Source organism: Puntigrus tetrazona, chromosome 6 (genome assembly GCF_018831695.1).
Source record: "Puntigrus tetrazona isolate hp1 chromosome 6, ASM1883169v1, whole genome shotgun sequence".
In the NCBI taxonomy this organism is placed as follows: Eukaryota; Metazoa; Chordata; class Actinopteri; order Cypriniformes; family Cyprinidae; genus Puntigrus; species Puntigrus tetrazona.
In genome coordinates this window covers 2,638,918-2,655,061 of record NC_056704.1, presented here as the reverse complement: position 1 = coordinate 2,655,061, position 16,144 = coordinate 2,638,918, and positions in this window count along the sequence as shown.

Here is a 16,144-nt window from a genome sequence, read left to right as displayed (position 1 = left end):
TATTTCTGACGCTTTGTCCAATGTTTTTGAGAAAAGATCTTTTTGTAGGTTGTGATTGATTAGTTGCCGCAGCAGGTGGCAATACAACAGACATTTTGAGATCAATTCAGCAATAGTTTTTGTGTGCTGGACATGAAACAGACCAAATCGGCTGAATAACTAGACAAAGCTTAACTCTGTTGACAGAAACTAAAGTGTTAGCCCTCTTGCAATACATGGAAAATCGAATTGAAACTGAATTTAAATGGCAAATGGATTCAGGAAGCAAAAATAAATACAAATTAGATGACATATTAGACTAGTGCAAATAACATTCGCTTATTGTATGAACGGCACATTGATTCTCTTTAATGTACCAGAACACTTGCAACAGTTTCCTTCACCTTATTTTGATGCAAAAGATGCACTTCAGATCTTCTACACTATCTTTAGGGAAAAAAAGCTAATGTTTAACTGCATTTATGCTTATTAATTACATAATGTTTGCAAGTAAGTGGAAAACATGAGGTAGGCCATGAAAGGAAAAGTTACTCAGCTGAATTACGCTGTTGATTTCAGACTTTTGTTCGTGTAAGACAGCATATAGAACACTGATTTCTGTGATGTGGTAGACATAGAGCGGATAGCAGAAAACAGTCATAAACATGAAACCTTATAGCGTGGCAAATTTGAATGAATATATCAAAAGTAGGGCTCTGCGCTTGATTGTATTGCAATATGGACTTCTTCCTGTGAATGAAATCACAAAATGCTATTCGATGTTTTATTCCATAAAAATACTTTTTAAGTAATGTAGCACAAACTTAAACCACGTTTTCATTCAAATTATAATCAGGTTACATTTGAATTCATATTAATTAAACTGAATGCAGTCATTAGACTGATTGCCAGTGTTTTTGATTAATTAATTAAAATATTAAAACAAAATCACAATAATAATATAAACACGCATTGTTTAATGATTTAAATGTATTATTTTTATGACTTAAATGTATCATTATTATTATTATTATTATTATTGCTGTTGTTGTATGCTTTTTTTTTTTAACTTAAATTTTTTTAATTTTATTAAACTATTAAAACAGATTTTGGGTTTTGATTTTGTATTATGAGTATTTGTGTAACATATGTAAGCAGTTCAAACTAAATAAATGGAGTTTTAAAAGCAATATTTTTAGACAAAAACAACAACAAAACCTTTCTAAATCTCATTGTTCTCACGTCTAATGTTTCATGAAAAGCGTTAAAATCAGTGACAGTAAAATAACATAATAAGCAGCATAATGATAAAAGAAGAGAAAATGCTACAGACTAATTATGAGCTATTCTGACAGAACTTTAAAGACTTTTTAACAGCTCTATTGTTGAAGATTTAATGAATAACAACAACAGAGCAATAAATAAGTGTAAGTCATGAATATGACCTTTTTTTTTCTTTTTCGTAAACAACAATTTTAATGACCCTTCGAATATACAAAAATGTCAGACATCAACAAAGTAGAAACTCTGTGACAATTTCTCAACTCATTGACAATGTTTCCACATCCGCCTTCAAACTAGTCTTGCAGAGCCAGGCTTTTGCAGGATAAAATCACTTACTAAGATGCGAAGTTCATTTTTCTTTTATGCTAATTTTAGAGGTGAGTTCTTTAAAATCAAAACAAAATAAAGACGCACTTGTAGTCAGTGTTGGGGAAAGTTATTTAATTACATGGTTACTTTTTATGGAAAGTAAAGTTTTTATTTTTTTAAATCTGGGTACGGCTTGCTTGTTTGATTTTAAAATATAAATAAAGTTGTTTTACAAATATAAAAGACTTTTCACACCAAAAGTGAAATTAATAAGGAAATGTAAATTCAAATCTGTACGGTATAGGGCGCAGCTCAAACTTATTTCAGGAAGGGTATAATGCAGGAGAAGAAAATTCAACACTATACGCAGCAATAACAAAAATAAAACATTATGTCGTTTTTGCTTATTAGTATGGTTGAATTGGATCATCAAAGGTCAGTAGCAAGGGTATTGGTTATTTGACATTTGGCAAAGACATTTGACTGTTTTTATTGATTATATGAAATAATAAATCTCTTTTTGTGCAGCGAGATGAATAAATGCATGTTCATATTTAGTCTAAAACTACAGTGAGATCGTGATGACTGCTCACGCAACGCTCTGCACTCACTCCCTGACTTCTCTCAGCATGAGCTGTCAGCAAATACAAGGGAAAACAAAGTCACTGGCATTACCTATTTGAAAAAGTAACTCAGATATTTCTTTCTGAATTCAAAAGTATGAGTTATTTCACCAGTTACTTTAGAAAAGTAATTAAGTGTTACTTGGAATGTGTTACACCCAACACCGGATCAACCCTGTATCTTTTCAAGTTTTACTTGGCAGATTTTCTTTCACTAAGCTTATCCACCTGAATTCAAGCAATCTGATTAGAAACACAAATGAATCGTTTCTTGCTCTGCGTTTAATGTGCAAAGCAAACCGATCTCGTAAAGCGCAAACTTGGTGTAATAATATGTGTGAAAAGTAAAGTAGTGACCTGGTAGATGCGTATTGAATAAGTGTGTATAAGACCTTTCATCTCTTTGTAGGTCTGATGAATTATTAAATCTGTTATGTCATGGGACACTGCATATGAAATGACAGTGAGGTTTATAAAATGAGTTGCCATGTTTAAATAAGAGGGATAGAGGGAAAAGTCATGCATTATTGCACGCGTTGCCTCAGTTCCCCTTTGAGATCGTTCTGTCGGTAAGACTTGTATGCGATTTCACATTTTCCCATCACTCTGTGGCATAAAACCAATCGCCCATAGGTAATTTGCCATCTAGCCAGGAACACAAAGAGGAAAACTGTCACGTCAAGACATTAACACAGACAAGCTCGGGGTTAGCGTGCAGATTTGGATTAAGCGGATATATTTTGATCTTCTGTGTCAAATAAAAGGTTAAAATACCTCCAGAAGCGAAACAGAGGGATTACCGCTATAAACATAATGCAGGCCCCCAAAACCTGAATCGTTGGCCCTCGCAGCGACTTTCAAGGATGTCTGGTTCACTACAGCTGCAAATGAGCAAAAAACTGTTTCGTGGAATAACTCGAATCTAAAGCACAAGCAAATCGTTGCCTCAGGGACGGAATATTCCTTTCAGAGAAACCAAACATTCCTGGATCACAAAGTGAACTTGGCGCGATGATGCGAAACACGGCACAAAACCAAATCTAGTCGAAGAGCCCTGTCGGAGCGCATGGCTAATGGTAAAAACAGCAACAGCGGCATAAAGTTCGTGCTTAAAAAGCTCTTTAATTACAAGGAACCTTCTTAACAAATATTATACTTGCGTTGTATTAGAACGTAACAATCGTGAGATATCCAAATCACCTTCCCTTGGGAGCTGCTGAATAATCTATGTTGCTTTGTGGAACGCTTTTTTACTCTTTAAATAAATCATAAGTTAATTAAAAGCTCTCCGGATAAAAGCAATAACTTGAGAGATGCTTCCAGAGGCATAATGGGACTGTGATTGAATGCTGTTTGGTTTGTGCGACTTTAACAATCCTAGTCATTTGCACGCGGCTGCAGGTGGTCCGGCAGCTCACGCAGAGTGGGTTCTGAAGATTCGAAAACATGACTGATTTTTAACAAGCTCCCTTTGACGAAAGATCCAGGTGCTAAACAGAATCAATAATAAGAGGGCCTGCTGTTCGTGATCTTGTCCGTCAAGAAGGTCTAAGAAGTCATACGGCGAAAAGCTAGTTGAGTTTTAGTGCTGCTGGTTATAAATTGGTGGAATACAATTGCTGGGAAATAATTTTGACTCTCAATGGTCAGTTGGGTTTAAAATATAAATATATACGTATATATAAACATGTACACATCGATCAAAGTAAACTAAACATTCATAATGGAACAAAAGATTTCTGTATTAAATAAAGATTTTTCTTTTCAACTTACAGTTAATCAGAATGTTGAATAAAACAAACCAGTTTCCAAAAAAATTGTTTTCAACACCGATTAATAATACTAAATGTTTCTTGAGAAGCAGATCATCATATTAGAATGATTAGAAGGATTATGTGACACTGAAAATTAATCTTTGCATCACAGGAATAAATGACTTTTTAAAATATGTAATTAGAAAACAGCTATTCTTAATTGTATGTGTGATTTAGTACACACACACACACACACACACACACACACACACACATGATTGTTCTAACAACATTTAACGCATTAAATGCAGGATTATTAACAGGGTTATTAAATGCTAAAATACTATTGTTTCACACATAAAATGTTTTTATATATATATATATATACATACATATATAGTGTGTGTGTGTGTGTGTGTGTACATCTTCACACAGACAAGTGTGACATCATACACAGTTAAATTTTAATTTACATATTGCATGCTTAAATGCCCTTTGAATGGAAGTTCGAACTGGAATATCCTGATGTCTAATTTGCAGTGCACTTACATTCTGAATAGAACAAACATTTGAAGCGATAAGAGAGGGTATGCAAGGACTGGACTTGAGAACCGCTTACAACCCAGTCTGCAAAATCTGTCGGGTTACTGTCAGCGTGAAAGGTGGGCAACAACACCAACTTTTACCCACCTCTGTGTCCATCATCTCACAGATTAGGCCCTGTTTTCTGTTTTTATAGCACATAATGCCTATGCCTCATTTGTGCTTAAAAGCTGAATTTTGAAATACCTAATTTCACTGATCATCTGTTAAAGAAAGATATTAATTTTTCACTCCTTTGTGGAAAGTGTCTGATTTAGTTTCTTGCTTTGACATTCTATTGCTCTTAATTTCTCTTTTGTTCTGTGAATCTCATGACAACCCAATGGAAATGTACTTTTTTTTTTTGTTGCGGTCCTTTTGTGGCTTATTCTGTTTGAATCAGCTTGATGTACTGATTTGCTCTTTATGAAGGTCAGTAATCACACAACTGAGTCATATTGATCAGAGAGGCGTGCGGTTGTGATGGTGAAGAAATCAATCACTGTTGTCTCACATTCTATCGCAGAGAACAAAGTCAGACTCGATCAAACCTCCTCAATAACACAGGAGAAACCAATTCTGTGATAGCGAGGACTGAAGCAAATAACATCTGTCTAATTCGTCACTTTCCAATCTCAGGAGAGACACAATGCAAAGGACCGTGTGTTTCTGGAGCATCAAGGAAATGTCCACGGTTAACAAACATCAAGGTTAAGCTGACACTAACAAGATGGGAGAATGTTTTCACGAATGTTTTTGCTGCAGTTTTATCAAGCCTTGAGATGTAAGACTCCACAAGAAAAGGCACAATAACCTGTGAATGCATGTACAGAAATTTACCATGGTAACCGTTCTTTTCTTAAATCCCACATTTAAGACACTATAGTCATTGTCCTTGATCTCCTATAAAGTGTAAGAAGCACATTTTGTGACTTCTAAGTGCATGTATGGTGGATTTGAGGCCACATTAGTTATAGTTAGAAGTTATAGTTAGACACACACCATGTTGGGTTTCCATGTTTTATGGGGACATTCCATAGACATAATGTTTTTTTTAAAACTGTACAGACTGTATGTGTTATTGTCCTACACCTACACCTACCCCTTACAGGAAACTACTGGCATTTTCAGATTTTCAAAAAATTAAATCCTATATGTGTTTTCTAAGCTTGTTTTCTCATGGGAACCCAAAAAATGTCCCCACAAGGTCAAAATTTACTGGTATTCCTATCCTTTTGGGGACATATGGTCCCCATAACGTGATAAATACCAGGTGCACACACACACACACACGCATGTTAATAACAAATACATTAATAACCAAACACTTGTCAGTAGCCATTGACCTACCTATTATTTATTTATTTATTTATTATTGTTAGTTCTAGGTTAACTAATGGTGTCGGTCAATATTCATAATTGCAACCTGAAATTGTAATATGTAATTTATTCTCGTGATGCAAAGCATGTGTAACTTTTTTCCTGTGTGTTTAATAACGAACAGTTTTTCCTATTTTTTTGTAATGAAGTTGTCTGGTCTAAACCAGCCGCTATTTATAAAGTTGTCGAGGTCTTTAATGACACACCTGGCCATAGCGCAGTGACGACAGTACAGATTGCAGGCCGAGGAGAGTGAAAAACACAATTAACGGGCTGCGTGCCTGAGGGGAGAGAGGGCGGCGGGCAGACGCGGTCCCCGCTGAAGAGAAACATGTGTTTGCCTGAAGTCCTGAGCGGCTGTTTACCTCCTCACACACACACATGCGCTGCTGCTGCTGAAGAAGCAGCATTTAACAAGATCAGGTGTTCTTTTCTCCTCTCTCTCGTCCTCAACTAAGCTCCCAAATTCACTTTGGGTGTAATTACATTTGACCCAGATGAGCGTGCACTTGATATCGTGGCAGTGAATAATGCCAGGCTATTTGGCTGCTTTCAGAAAGCCTTGGATGTTTCTTAAGTTACAGGAATGGAGGCAGTGAGTGATGCTGTGTTTGTACTAGTTAAAATGCTCAGAAGCAGAGACTTTAAGACAGGTGGCGTTGTCCTATCTCCGGTCACACATTTCTGTGATAAAACCCACCTGGCTAACTACAGTCTACGTGAGCATCATTCAGATTCAAACGGTGGCGTTCAGCGAACCTCATCCAGGAACGTACTGATCATGCTCGCAAACTTACAAGAGACTGAGTGTGTTTAAAGGCGGGATGTATTTACAACAATATTCTTTTGTCACTTTGCAATATAACAAATTTGGAAATACCTTTTGAGCGATGTGCTGTTGAATGCCGCTAACACTGATAAGAGTGACGTCTAGATGAAAACATGAACATGTGCTTCCTCTCCGTAACAAAATAAATCAAAAGGGCTCAATGTCCCAAGTCCTTCCCTTAATAATTAGTTCACAGGATACAAAGTTAAGGAGTTTTTCCATTACAAGCTGTATAATGGATATATATATATATATATATATATATATATATATATATATATATATATATATATATATATATATATATATATATAATTTTTTTGCATATAATATATATTTATTTATATTTATAACTTTTAGCCCCTTTAAAAAATAAACTTTATACGTTTATTAATATTATTTATTTTCCCCTCTGTAATTTTATTAGATATTTTAATTGCTTAATTTTCCCCGTGTTTAAAAATGACTAAAAGTACGATCTTGTGTAGTTTGTTGCAGCCTAGAAAATGCTAATGTCAAACCCTACGCTATAAATAATTTCACCTACATTAAATATATATAAATTAACCTGAGTGAGTACAAGTCACACTGTACACGGCATTTTGTCGTAAATTATATTAAATTGCGAGTTAAATTTTGTATAACTTGAAGATTTTAAGGTTTAATAAAGTGCTGGCTTTTATCATTTCAAAGGAGCATGTCACCAAATTAACCATGTCAAACTCAGTGTAATGAATAAAACTCCACTGACTTAAGTTCATCTAATCAAATTGGCTGTGCAAATTATTTAGACTTGCATTATATTAAACTGCCCTAAAATTGTAATTGAGTCTGGTTAAAATTGGTTAAATTATTAGATAAAAACCATATGTTGTCATGACTTATTGATCATGTGATCAATTGTGGGTTGGTTCTCCTGAGGAACTCTACTCGTCTGACACACTTAATTGTCGTGCAGCAGTTACAAATACATCACGTTCGATGTTCAGTCACAGGATGCTGTCTGTATGCAGGCGATGGACGGTGCGGGCAGCTTATTAGATTTTGGAACAGGGCCAGTCTTTGTGACCTTCGGTGTGAGTATCTGTGTGTGTGTGTGTGTGTGTGTGTGCGAGGGAACATCTGACTGTGTGACTAAACGTGGCATGTGCTTTCTGCCAGGCCTGTGGCCCAGTGTGGAGCAGTAATCCCATTACTCATGCCACAGAGTTAAAGAACGCACGGACGTGCCTCTGGACTCTCGAAACCAGAGGTGGAGATGATACAAGACACATGAAGAAGTGTAATTCACTACATGTGTGTGTGTGTGCGCGTCTGTACCTGGTGTTTATCACGTTATGGGGACCAAATGTCCCCGCAAGGGTACTAATACCAGTAAATTTCGACCTTGTGGACGTGTTTTTCATCCCTATGAGGAAACAAGCCTATAAATTGCACAGAATGGAGCGTATTGAAAATCTGAAATGGCAACAAGTTTTCTGTAAGGGGTAGGTTTATGTGTGAGGTTGATGTATATGCAAAATATGATTTGTACAGCATAAAACAGTATAAAAATTTGTACAGTATAAAACATTATACGCCTATGGAGAGTCCCCATGAAAAAATGTATGTATGTGTGTGTGTGCATATGTATGTGTGTGTGTGTGTGTGTGTGTGTGTGTGTGTATAAGTGCTGTCAAACTAGTAATCGAAAATAAAATGCATCCAAAATAAAAGTTTTTGTGTGTACACTGTGTATATTTAATGTAATGTAAAAACAAACCTACTATTTACTACATTTTTAAAAACTGAATAAAAATAAAATGATAGATAAGAGTAAAAGTTGTTGAAACTTAAAACTGATTTTTTTATTATTTTATTATACATTTTTGTATATTAAATAAGCAGTAGTGATGCAATAAACAGTAGGGTGATTTATATAAATAAAAAAATGTAAAAAATTAATTATTCACAGAATTGCGCATCAATTTGACAGTTCACAATGTGAAAAATTACAGCCTTTTTGTATGTTTCACATTTGCTTATGAAAGACGCTTACCTGTGAAGCTGAGGAATGAGGAGGAAGTAGAAACATTTGCACGTGTTGTACGGCACAGAGTACAGTAATAATTCTGCTGAGTTTCCTGCTGCGTCGCAGTAATTGGATGATACGCTGAAGTATGTAATGAGAGACCTGCTGCATAAATATGAAAACACTTCATACAGCTGTGAAAAATTCAAGCTAAGTGATGGCAATTCACAGATAAATAGAGTATTGAGACCCTGAGATCTAATGTAGCTGATATCTCTTCACCTCTCACGGGTGGCAATTAACAAGGTAAGACAATCTTAATCGTGGCAAGGTTTTTCTGCTTTATTTACTCCTGTAATGCACGTTCGGAGGTTTTTTTTTGTTTTTAAGGCGTGTATAAAGGTGAAGCGTAACTGTGAAGCGTCTCTTTCCTCAGTGTGTTTAAACGTTCGCAGCTGTGTCTTACCAGGTGAATGGCGGGTCTTCCAGGAGCATGAAGTGTCTAGGACTACTTGAGTGCCTTCAACTCATATTACACGGCTGACAGGCTGATGGGAACCTTGACTGCCTCTGAATATTTAACTGGAGAGCCCTTGGAGGAATTTGAATCCACTATAAAGTATGAGAGTTTTTTTAATCGATCGATCTAGAAGGACGGCCTGGTTCAAAGGAGGCCACACACACGAAACTGTCCTCTCTGCTTTATGTGACCACAGCTGTGATGACAAGGTTATTGTGTCATCACAACCCTTGTTTTATTTAATAGAGATGGAAATTTTTTTTTTCCCAGTTATCACCACCTAAGCCTCTAGTCAGTTATTGATTACTTTATTGCCTTTGATATATAAAATTGATATTTGTTTTCTCTTAAAAAACAAGTTTTGTATTTAGCATTGTTACTTCTATAGTATATGGCCTTTGTAATAATGCTAAAGATTTCTATGCTATCATTTAGAATTTTATTTTCATTAAAGAACCATGAAAAAAAATCCATCATGGTTTTCACAAAGAAATATGAAGCAACTACTTCAGCAATTGAAATAAGAAATGTTGATTTCTGTGTGTTCCAGTAAGATATTTAGAACATCGTAATTCTAAACACGTCTGGGGATTTATATTTATTTCTGTGTATTAAAAAACAAGCAAATAAAAAAAGGTCATGTCTGTTATCTCAAACATAAAATTATTTCATGAAGATAAGTAATGACGCTGAAAATTCAGCTTTGCATCTTGGAAAAAATTACATGTTATGATATGTTAAAAAATGATTTTGCATTATTACGTTTCTTTTTTTTTCCAGTGTATTTTTTGATCAATTTAATTTAGAAAGATACTGTACATGCACTGGATGTGTATTTGTTCCACCTCTCATCCAATTCAAACTCAAACCCATTTATAACACATTTCCTTCAAACTTAACCATTAACAAACAGGAAGAAAAAAAAAAAACATGTACATGACATTTTATTTTGTAAAACAAGAAAAACCCACCCGGTTTCAAATAAAAGGCATTTCTTGATTCTACGGAGTAAATGCATTGAAAAGATCTTTCCTAAATACATTGAGATGAGCGCTGTAAAAATTTCTAGGAAGCGAAAAGAATCACCTCCAAGGTCAGGTTGAGAGAAAGCGGCAGAGCAGTCATACGCGTGTCCACACACACTCATAGAAACACATGGCATGCCCAGCTTGTGAGTGCTGTCAGGCCTCTGGAGAGGACCATCTGCTTTCTCAAATTTACCTCCTCCTAAGTGGCATTCTGTCCTTCTGAAACCTGACACCACCACGCCAAATTAGACACCAATTAGGGAGATATGCATCGAACAGTAATTCTTTATCTGGCATCTATTTTGGGTTCCCGAGGATGCCACCACTGTACCTGCCAGAACGGATGAATTATCATTCACCTATAAAGCTATGGGGAGAAAGCTCGCTTGGAAGACTTTTTACGCGGTGTAATATATCAGCCATTAACTTTAGATATTCATATTCATATTCAAAGCATTTAGAAGCAGCTGCCAAGCGCTTGTGTTCCAGTCTTGAAATGACGCTCTTTGAATTGCCAGAATTTCAATGAAATTTCATAAAGAACCGTTCACTCACTCTTAATGAAGGAGCATTGATGGATGATAGCCTAACACGGCTCCATTGCTTTTATTTAGTGACTATTATCGTTCTGCTATTTTACAATAAGGCTGTTTAATACAGACATTAACATCAATCCAATTGCGCAAATCATCTTTGAGAGAAGAATTGATTCTGTTCTTTGAAAAACGCAGCTAGGGTTGAAATAGTAAGAGATTGTTCGCTGACACTCTTATGCATATTGTGCAAAAAATGGCTGAAATTGTCAGTTCAAACATGATTGGATGGCATATAGGTTTTTAATCAGTTGGGAGGATGAATTGAAGTTCCCAGGCTCCTACAGTCAGTGTTTCCAAAGTAGAACTAGTATGTATGTATATATATATATATATATATATATGCATCTGAAACGAGAAAGTCCATATATGCCCAAGACGGCTTGGGGATGAGGAAAATATGCAGTGATTCTCATTTTTGGCTGAACTATTCCTTTAAGATTTCCCTCAAGGTCACGTGATGACATGAGCTACGATCGGTTCGGGCAGTCTTTTTCCTGTCCGTGTGGCTGGCCTTGACTTGAAAGAGGTCAAGAGCAGGGTCACCACGATAAATGAAGATAAAGAAGAAGCTGAACGATGTCTCTGGCGATCACGTTTCAGCGTCGGCCTCCTTTGGGGGTGCGTTTGTCCTTGTTTGGGCGTAGATTCGCCATGAAATGACTGAGCGTTGTCGGAGCCACGAGGAATTTCACAGTCAAGAAAAGAAAACTTTGAAGACAGTTTTGATTCTCCTCCAATTGATCTCCTGAGAAGAGGCTTCACTCTCTTCTGCGCAAGGACAGTACGGCTGCAGAGGAGGCTTGTGCTATTGACTTTTAGAGCTGAGCTGAGTCTCTCCTGGAGAAATGCAACACTGGCGTAATGAGAGAGGGGACCTTGACAAGATATCAAATCATCCAGGGCACACACGGGAGGGTGGGAGATCGAGAGAGAGAGAGAGGACAAGAACAAGAAAGAAAGAGTATCACAACATCTTGCCCTCTGCTGTACTGTCTACTGACTCGCAGTCCTGACACTGCAATTAAAATACCTCTGTCTTGCCTGACCTTTATTTTCTCTCCTCCGAGACCAATAAATACCGCCGTGATTCGTCACCTTAAACAAGCCTCGAGTGCAGACGAGTCAAACAGGTATGTGCGCGAAATGCAGCGTGGGATGCATAGCAGCTGTCCAATTAAAAAAAGGTAGAGGAGAACAAAGCCAAAAGAAGAGATGGACAGTCCCCAGATACCTCCGGCTGTTCAGACATCACTGCTGTAGGCTCACATTTCAGCACGAGGTGTCACGGTTCACTTCCCAAGATGTTAAATGGTTTCTACGGTTGTGAAAAAAGAGAAAGAAGTTTGATCCGCAACAGTTATTTATTTATTTTAATGATCAAAGTAGCTGCATATGCTTCAAGATCAAAGCGTGAAATTGTCCACGTTTACTAAATAGATCATTTTTACTAAAAAAAGAAATTGTTTATCTGTACGTATCGAAAGAAATTGTTTATTCTGTGATAAGTAGTAATCTTATTATTATTATTTTATTTCGTAGGGTTCATCCCTAAATAGAATTAATTCACAGTTGCCTCCACGTCATTCAATAAAACTTTTTCATATTTTTATTTTTTTTAATTAAGCCTGAAATGTTTAAAAACTTTATAGATCCAAGTTTTTTCCAGGATTTATGAAAAGACAGTCTTATGGGTTTGCCACAACATGACGGTGTATAAATGTGGAATTATCTATTCCAATAATAATAATAACAACAACAACCATAGCAAAAATACTTTTCATAATAAAATTTCTGCCAAGTAATACAAATAAGTTTTTTAATGGTTGACAAGCACTGTGTTAGCACTGAATTAGAGTTACACTCACATAGAGATGTTATTCTGTGTACTATATTTAAACACAACTTCCGATTTTTTTCATCCAATCAGATTGTAGAGTGGGAACAATCCATTTTCTAATAATATGGCCTCTGTGGTCAAAATAACTGGTTTTTGTTGGAATTAGTCAGTTTGTGAAAGGTACATTGGGTGCTTTAGGATATTTGTGATTTAATATTAGTCCCACAAGACTAGAATGTTTTGTACATTTATTTTCAGGAGCGTCTTGATTTTTTTTTACCAAGTTTACCAATCATCTTCAACAACCATGATTAATCTACTTGTCTGATGCTTCTATTTCAGAAAAAAAAAAACTAAACAAAAATGAATCAAGATGTTTTTTAGAATGCTCAAAAAATTGTCTTGTGACTTCATGCAAATTATTTTCCAGTGTCACAGTTGAAGAGTGCATCGTACTGAGTCACAAATCTTCCAGTCTTCCTTCAAAATATTACAAATATAACAATTTTATTAGCACATACTACAGGAATATTAAAAGGATGTTCCTGGAAAAGAGCGACAATCGTGTTTTTAACAGAAAGAAAGGTTCACGACATAATAATAATATTTTTTTTTAGAAAAGTTTTCAAATATTGAGCTTTTCTAAAAGAAAGTAAAATTTGGTGCAGCCAATGAAGCTCAATTTAATTTGCAGCAAGCAGGAACTAGGGGGAAAAAAGCTCCTGGGTATTTTGAGGAGGAGGGTTCTGAGTAAATGTGTACAGATGACGCCTCATTAGCTTCTAGCGCTGCGCAGCGGTTCCTCTTTAAAACGACATTACTGTGAATGTGCCCTACTGTAAATGAGTCGTTTAAGGCCTGCCTGTTGCTATGAGTCCAAACTGCACCGGGGAGAGCTTTCGCCAAGTCTCTTCCACATTAGTTTCCATGGAGATCGGTACTTCATTCAACTAAGTGTTGCTTTTATTTGTGAATTACAATTGATGTTCTATATAATAACGTCGTGTATGTCTAAATTTAGAAGCGACATGGTTTCTTTGAAAAACTGTTTCGTAATGTAGTCCAAACTAATCAATAGAAAATATTGCAAGCACTTTTCCTGTCAGCAGTCTCTTTCACGGCCGCAAATATACCTCATAACTCCTAACAAAAGAGCTTAAAGGGCCGCTCTGGTATTATGAGTCCGCATGTGTCCTCTGAAATGTCTGAATGGTGTCTCAGATCTCGGTTGAGGCCGCTCTCACATGCAGGCCATTGATACAGATACTGTCGCGACACTCATTGGTACATTTCAGCAGCCTTGCCTCCGGTGTTTGTCCCATTTTTCAGTAAGGATGATCAGTACAGAGTTTTATAACAAACTCTTTATTGAGTTAACTTCCTCTCCAAAGGTAAATTTGGTAAATTGTCAGTATTTTTAAGGAAAATAATACAAATCGGCGGTGTAAAAAATGACTGTGATTTTAATGCTGTAAAGCTGTGAAACTGCTTACAATGCAACTGGGAAAACGTGTTACAGTATAAGCACTAAATTAATATTAGAATTTTCAAAAAATATACATTATACATAAAATATACATTTTGTAGAACTTGACGCATCTCTGAAGATCGTACTGTTTCTTGTACAGAATACGGTTGGGAGGTAGAAATACATATGCCTTGTTAATAAAAATCGCATACTGCTAAGTAGTTATTACATTCAGTAAAGAATGCAATCCAGACACATTACATTTGTCATGTTTTCACTGCTCCTCACAGCTTGTTCATCAGATGCACTGTTCTCTCTATCTCTCTCTCTCTTTACAGAACATCAGCAAAAACAGTTTTCTTAATGCATACTATGATCTTGGCCATACTCATTTCACACTTACTTACTATATAGCAGGAAAATAGACACATTTAGATGCAGAGAAACTTTCTGGAACCATACCGTTGCTCTCTGTGCACTGTTGCTCTTTGCTTGTAATAATTGGTTGTTATTATTATTGTTTGTATTATTTGGAGTCGGCTCATTGTGTAAAGCGACTCTGTGAAAGAACGGACAGGAAGAGGCATCAGTGGCCAGAGGGACTAGAGCGGTTTGGACAGTCGGATAATTAACTCCTTATCCAGTGGCTTCTCAGCACATCAGAGAACTCTTCTCTCTCTTTATGAGTTGCTCTCTTTCTCTCTCTCACTCTCTGATTGATCAGTTGCTCTGTGAATGTGGCAAGCTAAGCAATGGGAAATAAATCTGTTCGGCACCGAAATGTGAACCTAACCGCCTCTTTTTTTCCCTCTGTCTCCTTCATTCGCGCTCCCCGTTGTGGTTTTATTTCTTTTCATCGACAGGCAGGTGTTTGCTTGACACTGGTATCATATGTAATTTGCATCTCCTGAATGCCTTCGGAATACCTCCACCTGTCCCCACCGGCCCATCAAAACACGCACATGCGCTCACTTCCTGTCCACAAGCTGCCCTTTGGGCCCCCCGACCCGTGGCACACATGTACACGCAAACGAATCTGTCCCCTGTCAGTACGAATCTGATTTTCCAGAGAGCAAAAGGCCTCCAGCAGGAATTAGACACCCTCCAGTGAGCTCAATAGAGTCTTAATTAAAGGGCCAGTTGTCTAAAATGACCATGCTGTGCCTACAAATTAAAATGCCACTCTCTCTACCGCCTCTCTTTTTCTGATGACTGTCAGCCGAGTGAGCCAGTGGAGAGATGTGACCAGGTTCACGCTTCCACACAGTCACAACCCTCTTTCTCACGCCACAGAAACATTTTATCTAGACGGGTTGATATTCAGTCGGGGGAAAAGTGATCAGATATCTACATGCAAATTTATATTATATTATATCAGATTTGGTTTTTGAAATCCTTATAAATTCTTAAATTAAAACTGATTTTAAAATCACTGTTATGCAAAGCACCTACTGACAGGGTGTATTGCACCATAATACAAATTTCCAACATAAAGTGGATTTATTTTATTTATTTTTTTTTTTTTTTAAGCAATTTTAATGCTCACAAAATGTGCTGTATAGACATGACAAGGCATAACATTTTTAGGTAAGGCAAGTTTGTTCATATTACTAAAAGTGCTTTACAAAAACAGAATAAAAAAAAGATGCATTCTTGCCAATTTATATTCGTAACCAAATGTTTATGAACATTTTCACTTACAGAAAAAAATGGAAATTTGCATTATAATGCAATACACGCCTGTCAGTGAGCCAGCTTGAGTGGATGGTTTTAGATATAAAGTACACATGGTGTTCTGAAAGCATCAAACTTTCAGTAATGGCTATGTATGAGCAACTTCCATTTACATAAATCAGAACATCGCAAAAACTATTTCCGAATAATTCAATGCTTTCATTGCATTTTGGTGCATACGTTTAATTAATTAATTAATTAATTTTATTT